Source organism: Cnephaeus nilssonii (genome assembly GCF_951640355.1).
Source record: "Cnephaeus nilssonii genome assembly, chromosome: 11".
Taxonomy (NCBI): Eukaryota; Metazoa; Chordata; class Mammalia; order Chiroptera; family Vespertilionidae; genus Cnephaeus; species Cnephaeus nilssonii.
The window spans coordinates 12,368,250-12,383,171 of NC_137082.1; the positions used below are offsets into that span (position 1 = coordinate 12,368,250).

Consider the following 14,922-nt stretch of genomic DNA (forward strand, 5'->3'; position numbering starts at 1 on the left):
GGCGCCCGAATCCTTACTAGTAGACTGCGCATGCGGCAATGCGGAGGGCGTGGCTTCCAGTGACAAAATCAAGGGGCGGGCTTTGTCCCAGTCAAATTCCATTGTCTGGGTGCTCAGAAAGCAGGGGGGACGTTGCAGAGGGCGAGGGGCGAGAAAGGCTGAAGAGGTGCGTGGATAGGCTCTGTATGTGTATATTTATGTACATAAAACTGTGGAAGATACTACCATAAACGGTTAGCAGTGATTTTCCTCTGGGAGGTAGAATTACAAGTGATTCTTATTTTCTTAGATTTTCCACAATAAACATTTTCATAAAAAGGAAATAAAAGTAGCCCTGACCGGTTTGGCTCAGTGGATAGAGCGTCGGCCTTCGGACTGAAGGGTCCCAGGTTCGATTCCGGTCAAGGGCATGTACCTTGGTTGCAGGCACATCCCCAGTGGGTAGTATGCAGGAGGCAGCTAATGAATGTTTCTCTCTCATCGATGTTTCTAACTCTCTATCCCTCTCCCTTCCTCTCTGTAAAAAAATCAACAAAATATATTTTTAAAAAAAGAAAAGAAATAAAAGTAGATAACACTTATAGAATGTTTACTATGTGCCAAATACTGCTAAGTTCTTTTACATGTATTAATTAATTTAATCCTCACAGTAACCCTCACAGAAGTAAAATTACTATCACCTTTTTACAGATGGGAACACTGAGGCACAGAGGGGTGGGAAGATCACAGAGACAGTTAATAACACAGCCAAGATAATCTTGGCAGGGGGGCTGGGGTCATTAAGAAAGTAGGGCGCAGGCTTTCTAGAAACTTCTCTCATTTCTGCTTCTGGACATATTACTCTTAAATGCAGCTTGTGATTACTTCCTCTAGACAACTTTCCCTGAACATCACCTCCTATATGAAGCCCTCTTGCATTGCCCATCCTCCCTCATAGAGGTTTGCTCCTTCCATATCAACACTTTCTTCTTTTTTTTTTTTATTTAATATATTTTATTGATTTTTTACAGAGAGGAAGGGAGAGGGACAGAAAGCCAGAAACATCGATGAGAGAGAAACATCGACCAGCTGCCTCCTGCACACCCCCCACCAGGGATGTGCCCGCAGCCAAGGTACATGCCCCTGACCGGAATCGAACCCGGGACCTTTCAGTCCGCAGGCCGACGCTCTATCCACTGAGCCAAACCAGTTTTGGCAACACTTTCTTCTTGAAACAGAGTTGTAGTTGTACAACGAAGTATGTTCAATTGTCTTTTTTTACCCATTTAAAATGGACAATTCACTGTCAATTCCATTAACAGTGTTGTGTAACCATCACTACTGTATGTTTCCAAAGCTTTTTATGGGCTCAAACAGAAACTCTGCACCCATTAAGCAATAACTCCCCATTCTCTCTCCCTAGTCCTTGGCAACCTCTCCTCTACTTACTGTCTCTATGAATTTGCCTATTCTACATATTTCATATATGTTGCAATATACAATATTAGTCCTTTTGTATCTGGCTTATTTCACTTAGCATACTGCTTTCAAGGTTCATCCATATGGAAGCATGTATCAGGACTTCATTATAGCTGAATAATGTTTTGTTGTAGGTCTATACCATATTTTGTTTATTCATTTTTCTGCTGATGAACATTTGGGTTGTTTCCACCTTTTGGCTATTGTGAATACTGCTGCAATGAACATTGACACACAAGGATATAATTGATTCCTTCTTTTCAATTCCTTTGATATATGCCTAAGAGTGAAATTGCTGGGAAAGATGAAAATCTTACGTTTACCTTTTTGAGGAATCACCAAACTGTTTTCCACAATGGCTGCACCATTTTACATTCCCATTAGTAAGGTATTAAGGTTTCAATTTCTTCACATCCTTGCCAACACTTGTTATTTTCCTTTTTTTAAGTATAGCCTCAGATCTCTTTTAATGGTGGTTGTGATGGTGGGAAGTTTCATACCCTGATTTTAGATGCAGTCTTGTGAATGAAGAACATCTACTGCCACTTTATTGTTATTTCCTAGATCAGCGATTTTCAACCTTTTTCATCTCATGGCACACATAAACAAATTACTAAAATTCTGCAGCACACCAGAATTTTTGGCCAATCTGACAAAAAAAAAAAAGGTATAATTTTGATTTATTTACAAAAAATAAGAGTAATTACCTACCCTTTTTGCTCCAAAGTGACGTTTTAAAAAAAAGTTAGGTGCCTATACTTGTATATAAGGATTTCTGGTACCAAAAGTTAACCAATCAGATGCACCCTTATTATGTGATGTGACCAATAAGAAGCAGCTCTATTATATGACCTATATATTTATGGTTCAAGACATGGCATTCACACCAGACAGCTATGGTTGTGTTGGCTGTTGTCACTTAAAAAAATATTTTTATTAAAAAAAATATATATAGCCCAGCCGGTGTAGTTCAGTGGTTGAGTATAGACCTATGAACCAGGAGGTCACAGGTCCATTCATGTCAGGAAATTGCCAGTTTCAGGCTCGCTCTCCAGTGGAGGGTGTGCAGGAGGCAGCCAATCAATTATTCTCTCTTATCGTTGATGTTTCTATCTCTCCCTCTCCCTTCTTCTCTGAAATCAATAAAAAAATATTTAAATATATATATACACACATACATACTAGAGGCCCGGTGCATGAAATTCATGCACAGGTGCGGGAGGGTGTCCCTCAGCCCAGCCTGCACCCTCTCCAATCTGGGACCCATTGAGGGATATCCGACTGCCCGTTTAGGCCCAAGTGGGATCAGGCCTAAACGGGCAGTTGGACATCCCTCTCACAATCCAAGACTGCTGGCTCCCAACTGCTTGCCTGCCTGCCTGATTGCCCCTAACTGCTTCTGTCTGCCAGCCTGATCACCCCCTAACCACTGCCCTGCCAGCCTGATCAACGCCTAACTGCTCCCATGCCAGCCTGATTGCCCCTAACTGCCCTCCCCTGCAGGCCTGGGTCCCCCCCCGCAACTGTCCTCCCCTGCAGGCCTGGTCACCCCCAACTGCCCTCCTCTGCCGGCCCGGTCACCCCCAATTGCTCTCCCCTACAGGCCTGGTCCCCCCCCCCAACTGCCCTCCCCTGCTGGCCTTCTTGCCCCTAACTGCTCTCCCCTGCTGGCCTGGTCCCCCCAACTATCCTCCCCTGCAGGCCTAGTCGCCCCCAACTGCCCTCTGTCAGCCCAGTCACCCCTAACTGCTCTCCCCTGCAGGCCTGATCACCCCCAACTGCCCTCCCTTGCAGGCCTGGTACCTCCTAACTGCCTTCCCCTGCTGGCCATCTTGTGGTGGCCATCTTGTGTCCACATGGGGGTGGCCATCTTTGTCCACATGGGGGTGGCCATCTTTGTCCACATGGGGGTGGCCATCTTGTGTGTTGGAGTAATGGTCAATTTGCATATTACCTCTTTATTAGATAGGAGATATATATATATATATATATTGTTATTGCCCTGGCCAGTGTTCTCAGTGGTTAGAGTGTCAGCCTGAACATGGAAGGGTCTCCAGTCCAGTTCAATTCCTGGTCAAGAGCATGTACCTGGGTTGCAGGTTCAATCCCCAGCCCCAGTTGGGGTGCTTGCAGGAGGCAACCATCTATGGGCCTCTCACATTGATGTTTCTGTCTCTCTCTCTCCCCGTCCCATACTCTCTAAAAATCAATGGAAAAAATATCCTCCCATGAGGATTAACAAAATATTTTTTAATTGATTTTTTTAGAGAGAGAGGAAGGGAGAAAGAGAGAGCAACATAGACGTGAGAGTGAAACATCAATCAGCTGCCTCCTGCATGCCCCTAACAGGGATCGAGCCTGCAATCTGTCCATGTGCCCTGGCCGGGATTTGAACTAGCAACCTTTTTTAAAAAAATACATTTTAAAAAAATATCCAGCCCTAACTGGTTTGGCTCAGTGGATAGAGCGTTGGCCTGCGGACAAAGGGTCCCAGGTTCGATTTTGGTCAAGGGCATGTACCTTGGTTGCAGGCACATCCCCAGTAGGGGGTGTGCAGGAGGCAGCTGGTTGATGTTTCTCTCTTATCGATGTTTCTAACTCTCTCTCCTTCTCCCTTCCTCTCTGTAAAAAAATCAATAAAAAATATTTTTTTAAAAATCCATCGGAAGCTTTTTAAAAAATATATATTTTATTGATTTTACAGAGAGGAAGGGAGAGGAATGGAGACTTAGAAACATCAATCAGCTGCCTCCTGCATGCCCCCTACTAGGGATTGAGCCTGGAACCAAGGTACATGCCCTTGACCAGAATTGAACCCGGGACCCTTCAGTCTACAGGCCGACACTCTATCCACTGAGCCAAACCGGTTAGAGCCAGACTGGTACTTTAGTTAAAATACAATAAAATGTGGCAATGTCATTTTGCTAGAAAACTTTCTGAGAGCTTATTCTCAATTTCTGTACTTTTATTGTGCTGAGCAGGTAATAAACTGTTTACAGATGGGCTCTAGTTGCAGTCCAAATATAGTTAAAAGGGTCTTCTCCATCATGGTCATAAGGAATTATGGATTCTTTCCATCTTTTTATGGTTTTCTTCTTTCCATTTAAGTTCTTGATCCATTATGACTCTTTTCGTGGTATAAGATATGAAGTATGTATTTAACTCTTGTTGTTGTTGTTGTTTTTTTATGCCATAGAGGCTACATAATTGTCTCAAACCATTTATTGAATAAAACCCACCTTATTTTCACCAATTTGAAATGCCACCTTTATTGAATACTAAATGCCTACATGTGTTTTGTTCTATTTGGGAATTTTTCTTGTCTTCCACTGGTTTGTGGAATTAGGCACTAGCAGTTTTAATTAGTAAGGTTTTGTAGTATGTTGACTACTTGGGCAGGCATTTTTAGAAATATTTTCTTTCTTTCTTTCTTTTTTTTTTAAAATATATTTTATTGATTTTTCACAGAGAGGAAGGGAGAAGGATAGAGAGCTAGAAACATCAATGAGAGAGAAACATCGATCAGGTGCCTCCTGCACACCCCCCACTGGGGATGTGCCCACAACCAAGGTACATGCCCCCGACCGGAATCGAACCCGGGACTCTTCAGTCCGCAGGCCGACGCTCTATCCACTGAGCCAAACCGGTTTCAGCTAGAAATATTTTCTTGTTAATTATTCCACAAAAATTTTAGACATGGTTCATCTAATTCCAAAACAAAATCCTGTTTGTGTTTTTATTGAGATCTCATCAAACATCTATCTTAACGATGCCGAGTCTTGCTAGGCAAGAACATAGTTTATTTTTCTATTTCTTCAAGTCTTTTTTCTATGTTCTTCTGTAGAATTAAAATTTTTTCTTCACATAGATTGTGCATCGTTACTGTAAAGTTTATTCCTAGGAATTTTTAATTGCCTTATAAATGGGGTCTTCCATTATATCTTTTAAAAAATATATATTTTATTGATTTCAGAGTGGAAGGAAGAGAGAGGAAGAGAGAGATAGAAACATCAATGATGAGAGAGAATCAGTGATCAGCTGCCTCCTGCACGCCCCCTACTGGGGATCGCGCCCACAACCCAGGCATGTTCCCCCTGGCCGAAATCGAACCTGGGACCCTTCAGTCTGTAGGCCGACACTCTATCCACTGAGCCAAACCGGATAGGGACCATTATATCTTTTTTATTCATTATATCTTCTAATTGTTGTCACCCTAAGATTCTGAAATAGTCTTAGGGGAACAGTCTACCACAAATAATCTTGAGGATTACTCATCTAGACTAGCAAATAGTTCTCAACCTTGTTTTCCCTTGTAACACATAATATAAGTGACCTTGACATACACTAATCAATCTGACAGGTGTTTCTTGTTTTTAGGGACTCCAACAAAGATAAGAGAGGTTGTAATTCATCAACAGTTAATGGAAATTTGTGTGTATCAGGCACTGTGTTAGGGGCCAGAGACACCATGGTGACTAAGATAGTCTGAGTGTATGCCCTCCTAGAAGTTGATCATATACTCCTAGCCAAACAGAGCAAATTCAGCAAATAATTCAATAATTATAAGGTTGCAAAGTTGTGCTAAGGGGCTATGAGAGTGGAACAGAAATAATTTGTCAGGTGTTAACATCCATTAACAGCCATACCCAAGGCTTCAATTACCTCCCAAATGATATTCACATGTTGTGTATCCAGCCCTGCCTTTCCTCTGAGTCCCAGACCTGCCATTTCCTCTCCCCCCGTCAGAAGGTAGAATCTAACTCTCCTACCATTGGATCTGGACAGGCTTGTGTCTTGCTTGTAGCCAATAAACTACAGTTGACATGGCTCAATGTGAAGTCTAAGACTAAGTCACATAAGGCAATGCAATGAGGCTCTGCCTTGCTCTTTGAAGCCTTCAGCTGCCATTCCACTGCAGCTTAAGTATTAACTATTCTAATTAACAACTAGAGGGCCCTGAGGCTGCCATGCTGTGAGGAAGCTCAAAGTAGCTCATGCAGAGACCACATGGATAGGCCGGAAGGCACCCAGTCAGTGCCCAGGTGCTCTATCCCCCAGTGGTCCAGCTCCGTATTAGAGATGCCAAGTTAGAAGAACCCAGCCAAACTCTTTCTGAATTCCTGACCCACATCTATGAGAGATAATTAAATGATTGCTGTTCTTTTAAGCCACTAAATTTGGGAGTGATTTGTTTTGTAGCAATAGTAACTGGAGCCTGGGCCACATGCTGTCCTGCCACAGGGTTTTGTACATGCTTTCCACCCTACTTGGACTGGTTAGAACACTTCCCACATCACTTTTGCCTGGTTACCTCCATCATTTCCTTTAAATCTTTGCTTCCTTTACCATGCTTCAGGATGCTAATAAAGGCCCCCATAATACTGTGTACATTTCCTTCCTGTGTTTATCATATTTATATTTGGAGATTTTTTGTCTTTCTGGTGAGTTTTCAGCTCCATAGACCATTCTTAGTCCATGCAGTTACACAGTAGGCCAGGCATTGCAAACTTAAATGTCAACACAAAGAGGAAAGTAACATAAATGGGAGACGTGGGCAGGTTAGGGTCTGTGGTGAAATGAAAAGAATATGTCTATCTTCAGGGAGCAGCTGCCACTCACAGGCTCTGTGCAGCCAAATCTGCCTCATTTTTAAAGAGATGATACAAACTCAGATTATTATGTAAGTGTTAGAGTGATAGCAACTAATTAAAATTAAAAACACAGTAGAAAAAGAAAAACAACAATCTAAAGATTTAATAGTCCTTGTTTTTGAAAATGACTCTGAACTTTCATTTTGTATAACCAAGGAATAGTAGTTAGAGGCATAGGTTAGCCATGGGGCTGGTGGGGTTCAGGAGTGGGTCACTTAGATTTGTTTTCTCTACTTGTACCTAGAGACTGTCTGTCATATTCTCTCCCAAAGGCATGAAGACTTTTTGATTCTTGCCAAATAATAAAAGACGTATTTATATTTCTTTAGGAAGAAGATGGAAGTAAGAAACTGTGACGATGAAGTTACACTAAATTCTGCGTGTTCCTTCCTAGAAGATAAATTATATGTATTTGTAACAAGGAATGGGAACATGCAAAGTTCATAAAAGCCCTGTGAGAAGTTGATTTTTATCTAAAAATTATAGTTATTTATTGTATCTATTAAAAATAGGAAAAAAAGTTTCCCCACCCCAAACCTCAACCTGCCATACAAGATGGCTGCTAAAATACTTTTAGTTTATCTAGAATTGGGTGAGAGAAATAGTAATTTGGCACTTCTTGCCTTTTAACTCACTGTAGAAGTTACTGACTTTATTTTTGTGTTTTACCCCCTACTAGAACGTAAGCTCCATGAGGGCAGGAATTTTTGTCTTTCTCTTTACCACCACACTGTATTGTCAGCTCTTTGCATACAGCAGGCGTTTAATAAACATTTACGAAAGGAGGAATTGAGGGATGTAGGAAAAGAAGGAACCGAGGGGGGAGAAGGACGGAGAGAAAAACCGGAAGAAAGAACGCGGTGAGGAAAAAGAAAGGCCCCGCCCTGCTTCTCAAGAGCAGCCCAGACCCATCTCCTAGCCGAACTACAACTCCCAGCAGGTCCCAGCGCCTAGGGCGGGACTAGGCGGCTCCAGCAAGACCAGACCCCAGCCCGCTAGGCTGCCGGCGTGCCTTGCGAGCGCAGGCGCTGCCGCAAAGCCCGCTGGAATTTGTGGTCCGGACCGCGGGCGGGGGTGGGGCCGAGAGGGAGGCGGGCAGGGGCTGGGGGGCGGGCATAGGCCCCTCCCCCGTCACTTCCTGCCGGGCTGCGGGCGCCGGAGCGGCTCTCCAGCGTTTGCGCCCGCGGCGGCCGCGTCAGATTCGGCTCCCCCTTTCCTCTGACCCCCCCCGGCCCGGCGGCGCCCGCCTCCTCCGCGGCCACTCCGCCTCTTCCCTCCCGCCGTCCCTTCCTTCTCTCCCTCCTTCCTTCCTTCTCCCCCTCCTTGCCGTCGCCGCCCAGGACCGCCGGTCGGGGGACAAGCTCCAGGCAGCAGCCAGGTGAGGCGGCCGGGGCCTGACGGGGCCCGCGCCGGGGCTGCGCCGCGGGGAGGTGGGCGGCGAGTGGGGGCCTAGGCCTCGGCGGGACCGCGCGCCCCGCCTCCTTCCCCGGGCCTCTCCCAGCCTGCGGGACCTTCCCGGAGGGGAGGATCCTCCCGCGCCCCCCGCGTCGGGGCGCCCCGCGGCCTGGACCCTGGTCGCTCCCAGTTCCTCCGCCCCTTGTTGGGGCCAGAAACAGGTGCCACGCCGTCTTTCCTCATTCCTCCTCGCGCGCGGGGTGCGGAGGCTGTTCCCGGGCCAGGGACACCGGGTCCCCGCGTCAAAGCCCCGGAGGGCCGGAGCCCCTGAAAGAACCCAGCCGGGTCTGGAGCACAGCGGTTAGGAGCACCGCTCAGGTGTCCGACGCGGGTCTGAGCCCCACCTGTGCCTTTTTAGGCAAATCACTTCAACTCCCTGTGTCTTAGTTGGAAAAAGGGGCTGATGAGGTCCCTGCCTCTTAAGGTCGTTAAGGTTCAGTGAATTGGGGCGTATAAAGCGCTTATCAAAGTGCCAGACCCACAGCGTGTCCCAATAAACCATCTGCATAATTTATTAGCGTGATATTACCGTAAGCTATAACTTAGTGGGTAGAGCGGACAGAAGTTGACCTACCTCCCTGTCTGGGTTTCCTTGGAGGCAGAAATGTTCAGCGTGCCCACTTGCAGCGCCGATTTATTATTCGGGGGAGTTAATATCTGAAAGGAGTGTACATTTAATGGGGACGCTCTGTGAGTAGGCAGTCTGTAAAAGATGCTGTTATTTCCATCGCCTCAGCTGAGCCAACTGCAAGATTTTCACCAGCTCCCTGCTTTCCTGCCATCATCAGGCTTCTTGTTGTCATTCCATTCCCGGGAAAGTTGCTGGCAGAAGCTTTCCTTGAGTTCAGCAAACCTTTTTGGAGCTCTTGCTGTGTGTCAGGCTCTGGAGGGGGTTGGGGGGGTGTGCGAAGCTGGAAAATGTCTGTCCTTTCTTGCGCTGTATCTCTAACTTCTAACTTTTTTTTTCGCTGCAGCTGTGCTTTTATTCCCTCGTCCTTGTTGGCCGACTTTCCTTTTAAGCCCTTGCCCCACCTCCGTGTCGCAGTGTTGCTTATGTGGAAGTTTTCTTCTGTTCCGGCGAAGATGTGTGCTTCAGTCTGTTCTGCCCCTGTTCTATGGCTGTGGGGACATTTTTAAGGTCACTCTTGCGTTCTGCCTGTATCTTTAATTGTTTAGACGGTGATGGGAATAGAGTTAAACCAGATTTTTTGGTTGATTTTGGGCTCTCAAGAATCGTTGTGCTTGCCAAATGTACATTACATTGCTGCTTGTTGAAGTACAAACTAAAAATACAGTTGGATTGTACAGGGAGCAGTTTCAGTCATCCTGGTGACAGGTGGGATTTGTAAAACAGCAACTCTGAAGAAATACCGAGTTTCTCTTAATTCTGTACTCAGTTGTTTAGGTGTACCTTTCATTAAGGAAATGCAACTTATGGAGGTTCAAATTTACAAAAGACTAGGAGGTGTGTGTGTGTGTGTGTGTGTTCTAGTCAATGATGCTCCTGTACATTGGATTATTTTAGGTAGATTTCCTTACTGAGCTTAAAGCTGTTTTAATTTACACCCACCTCTCAATAACTCACGATGCAAAGTGGCCTGTTTTTTACTTTTTCTTAGAATTTTCTGACATAGTCTTACCATCATTTCTAGTTTAAAATCTTTGTTTGGATGACTCTTTAAAAATACCCAAATAAACAACTATATAAGCAAAAGAAGACATAGCAATGTTTTCTGCCATATCACAAATTGTAATGTTTGGGAAATGTTTTAATACTGCAGTAGGTAACCTACTTTTTTTTAAAAAAACTTTTTATTATGGAAAACATAACAAAACTCAAGTAGTATAGTGAATCTCCATATATTGGTCACTCAGCTTTGACAGTTGTTAAATTATAGCCGGGTCAACTAGGTTATTTTGAAATAAATCCTAAATATATAATTTCACCAGATTGCCCCAGACTCTTAATCTGTCACATAATTTACTTTTAGTAGCATCACAGTTCTTATTTTGTTTGTTGGGCTTCTCTTCTTCATACATGATTACTATACAGCAGGAAAAAAAATTAGCAACCAAATTAGCTCTTGATTCAGTGCTTGCCTCCTCCCTTCAAAGTTATATCCAAAATACTTCTTGTGTACAAAAGCAACAATTCTTGAGCTATTAATGATTGTAATTGAAAAGCAATCAGAAATACAGATATCCCTAATCCTGTTTTGGTGGAGAGACCTACCTGTTAAATCACTTTTAATGGAGAATAGCTTTGTGTCAAAGTTAAACAACAGTTAATAATTCATAATAACTTTCAAAGTTTCTTTACAGTTCTTGTGTAAATATGCTGCTATTACCTTAGGTTAAGGATTAAGCAAAGGATATTTGATTTCAAAATTGTTGTAGAATTATTTTCCAAAGACCCCACCTTCCCATCTGCTGTATTTGTAAACGAATTTAGTAAATATGAATTCATTGCATAGATATTCATGTTTTTCTTTCTTGCTTAAAGGAAGTCTCTCCTAGAATGGAAGTTGACCGGAATATTGTTTGTCATTATTACTTAATTTTCACATTTCTGGTCATGAACAGTTTTCAGCTTTTAGACCTATAACATTGTTATTTCAGTTATGTAGGTTTATTTTTGAACTTGATCAGGTATGGCAAAAATGTATGTTATGTTTCAGTTATTGCAACCTGAGAGATGGGGAGGGATATGCATACCTCTTAAAATTAACTTAGGGGGATAATCTAATTTGGTGTCTAAGAAAGGACACAAAACGTACTTTATTTTAAAAAATGCTTAGGCCCTAGCCAGTTTGGCTCAGTCGATAGAGCGTTGACCTGTGGACTGAAGGGTCCTGTGTTCGATTCCAGCCAAAGGCACATGCCCAGGTTGTGGGCTCCATCCCCCATAGGGGGCTGCAGGAGGCAGCCGATCGATGACTCTCATCATTGATATTTCTATCTTTCTCTCCCTCGCCCTTCCTCTGTGAAATCAATAAACGTATATTTAAAAAATAAAAAAATGCTTAGTACTTCCTAGTTGGCTTAAAGTAAAACTTTTATGTTTTTGGAATTGTTATCATAAATACAGTTTATTCAGTCTATTGTTCTCTTTTAAAATTCAGCCAGAAAGCTCTTTTATATACAGATTATCTTAAGTTTAAAAATGAGCATGACTCATAGAATTCCCTCCCCTCCTCCAATTCTGAAGTCCAACCATTAACATTATTCTGGGTGTAATCATTAAACATGGGAATATCCTGTGCTACTTCATCCAGAGTCTCTTCTCCCATAAAACAATGAAGAAGTATTTAATCTAGAGGCACAGAGTGGGTCTCAGCTTACAGGGCAACTTTCTCTGATGCCCTTTTACTGGATGGAGTGAGAGTGAAATTTACCGGTATAAATAAAGAGGAAACTTTCAGGAAAAAGGTATCTTTTTGTGGGATGTCATAGGGCCTTGTTTTTATTAGCCTCCAAACTGGATCATATTTCACGTCCAACTTAGTGACACAGAATTGCTCAATTTGGGGAAATGTAAACTCCTCCCCTCAAACGAGAGCTTTTGGCCTTGCTCTCATTTTGGATTTTGGAGCCTTCAGAAGTTTTTAGAGAATTTTATGACAGGTTTTGTTTTCCACTAGACCTATGACAGGTTATTTTAAATTAACTTGTGATGGAGACCTTTGTGGTTAATATGCTCTGGTACAATTTTCTACTTGAACTTTTCCTTAAGTAAAACTTTATCAAAATTAAGACTATATAGCATTTATGCTTTCCTGAAAAATGTAATTTACAAGTTAGAGATTGAACTATGAGAAGACATGGTTGCTATGGTTATTTTTACTGAATATTTCATTATGAAAAATTACAAATATATAACAAAGTTTAAAGAATTTTAATGTCACCTCTATATCTATCACTTTGTGCCATTAACATTTTACTACCCTTGCTTTATCACCTCTCTTCTACTTGTCCGTCTCTTTTAAATGTTTTTTTTTTTTATTATTGATTTCAGAGAGAGGAAGGGAGAGGGAGAGAGAGAGAAATATCAATGATGAGAGAGAATTATTGATCGGTTGCCTCCTGCATACCCTCCCCTGGGGATCGAGCCCACAACCCCGGCATATGCCCTAACCCAGAATCAAACTGTGACCTCTTGGTTCCTGGGTCAATGCTCAACCACTGAGCCATACTGGCTGGGTCAGAACTATGCCTTTTTTTTTTTTTTTAATGTATTTTTATTTATTTCAGAGAGGAAGGGTGGGGTGAGGGGAGGAGAGAGAAACATCAATGATGAGAGAGAATCACTGATTGGCTACCTCCTGTAAGTCCCTTACTGGGGACCTAGCCTGCAACCTGGGCATGTGCCCTTGACCAGAATTGAACCCGGGACCCTTCAGTCAATGCACTATCTGTTGAGCCAAACCAGCTATGGCCAGAACTCTTTGCTTTTTAAAGGAAATTGTTTAATGAACCAAGATGTGCTTATTGATAAATCAAGTATTAAAACCTTGAATAATGTTGACCAAATCCTATGTTTTTACCTACTATGGAGAGGATTATAATATATAGCTGTGTTTATTTTATTCATTTACTTATTTATTTTTTAGCTGTGTTGATTTTAAATACCACCAGGTGCATAGTTTGCCTATCTGTTTTGCCCACAACTTAATGCTCTGAACTAAAAAACCTTACCAAAGAATATAATTATTTTTAAAATAATAAAATTGTGAAATTATTGCAAATAGCTTAATTTATTTTAAAAATATCTATGTTCCCATCGTAGTGAATAAGGTTGATGTAAAAGTGATTTATGTCACCAGGAAAGTGGAGGTAGAAGCAAATTATCTGCAGACTTAATTGTTTTCCAGAATTACACACAATTCATTTATTTGTTAAAGGAGTATATTCAGTGTGCTCCCTCAAAATATATTTAATGAAAGCAAAAGTAGGGAAATATATCCAAGAAAGTATTTGCTTTCAATTAAAAATTAGTTTTTTAAAGATTACATCTGTGGCTCACCTGTTTCTGTTTAATATGGAATCTGATTTGGGAGAGAAGTGTGATGATGGCTTTGAGTTTATAACAGTAATGGAAGCAAAACAGGCCATTTTGTTATAATATGATACAGAGGTCATAATTGTCCTAGATGTTTGTTTTTGTCATGTCTATGAGACCACAAACTAAGAAAATCTATTTAAGTGCCCTAGGGTCTTTTCTCTAAATCAGATTGTCTCTCTTTGTTGTAGCTTTTAGAACTGGTTGCCCAGTGAGTAGGTTGATTTTAGTCAACATGTTTTCTCTTTCCATTTATTGTGTAATTTTATAAGTGGTATGTACCTATAAGTTTATATTTATAGATGTTTATGTGACTGAGCACAGAATTACTGAATTTGCTGGATAATAATATTTGCTGTTCTTTCTTACCATGCGCCAGGTTAAAATTATCGAGTGAAGGTTATTTGATGCAGGAAAGGAATCTGAAAGGTCAGATTGAATTTATCTAATAATATAAAAGCTGCTGTTTATCCAGCTCTTACTTTGTGCCAAGAGTTGAAGTAGACACTGTATGTTGTGTGAGAGACATTGGTTGGTTGCCTCCCTCATGCACCCCAAAGTGGGGTGGGTAGGGAACCAAGGTATGTGCCCTTGACTGGAAATCAGGGAATCAGACCTGAGACTCTTCAGTGTGCAGGCTGATGCTCTAAACATTGCGCAGCACTGGCCAGGGCTACAGTTTATTTTTGTTTGTTGTGATAGATTGCTGCAGTCAAATTAAACTGAAATTTTTAAGCTGATTCAAAGGTTTGGGGGAGTACTTAGTAAATGGGGAGGAGGATGTTTTGGTAACTTTTTGTGTTGAAGGAGGCTTTACTCTAAATTATTGCTATAATCCTTCATGAAGTTTGTTTTTTTGTTTTTTTAAATATATTTTATTGATTTTTTTACAGAGAGGAAGGGAAAGGGAGAGAGAGTTAGAAACATCGATGAGAGAGAAACATCGACCAGCTGCCTCCTGCACACCCCCACTGGGGATGTGCCCGCAACCAAGGTACATGCCCTTGACCGGAATCGAACCTGGGACCTTTCAGTGTGCAGGCCGACGCTCTATCCACTGAGCCTAACCGGTTTCGGCCATGAAGTTTGTTAAAAAATGATTTATTAACTGTATACACCAGGTTGTTGCTAAGAAAATTAGTTTTTAAAAAAATATATATTTTTATTGATTTCAGAGAGGAAGGGAGAGGGAGAGAGAGAGAGAGAAACATCAGTGATGAGAGTCATCAATTGGTTGCCACCTGCACACCCCACATTGGGGATTGAGCTCGCAACCTGGGCATGTGCCCTTGACTGGAA

At 42.2% G+C, this 14,922-nt stretch overlaps 1 protein-coding gene across 5 annotated transcripts in view; it reads left to right on the forward strand.

Moving 5' to 3' along the window:
• Nucleotides 1-8,258: 8,258 nt before the first annotated feature.
• Nucleotides 8,259-14,922, forward strand: part of STAU1 (staufen double-stranded RNA binding protein 1) — a 78,349-nt gene continuing 71,685 nt past the window's right edge. For 4 of the 5 annotated variants that reach the window (XM_079784878.1, XM_079784876.1, XM_079784880.1 and 1 more), the window contains exon 1: nt 8,259-8,487. The gene's annotated coding sequence lies outside the window, so the exon portion shown is untranslated. The remainder of the gene's footprint in view (nt 8,488-14,922) is intronic. The other variant, XM_079784882.1, reaches the window with a different exon arrangement.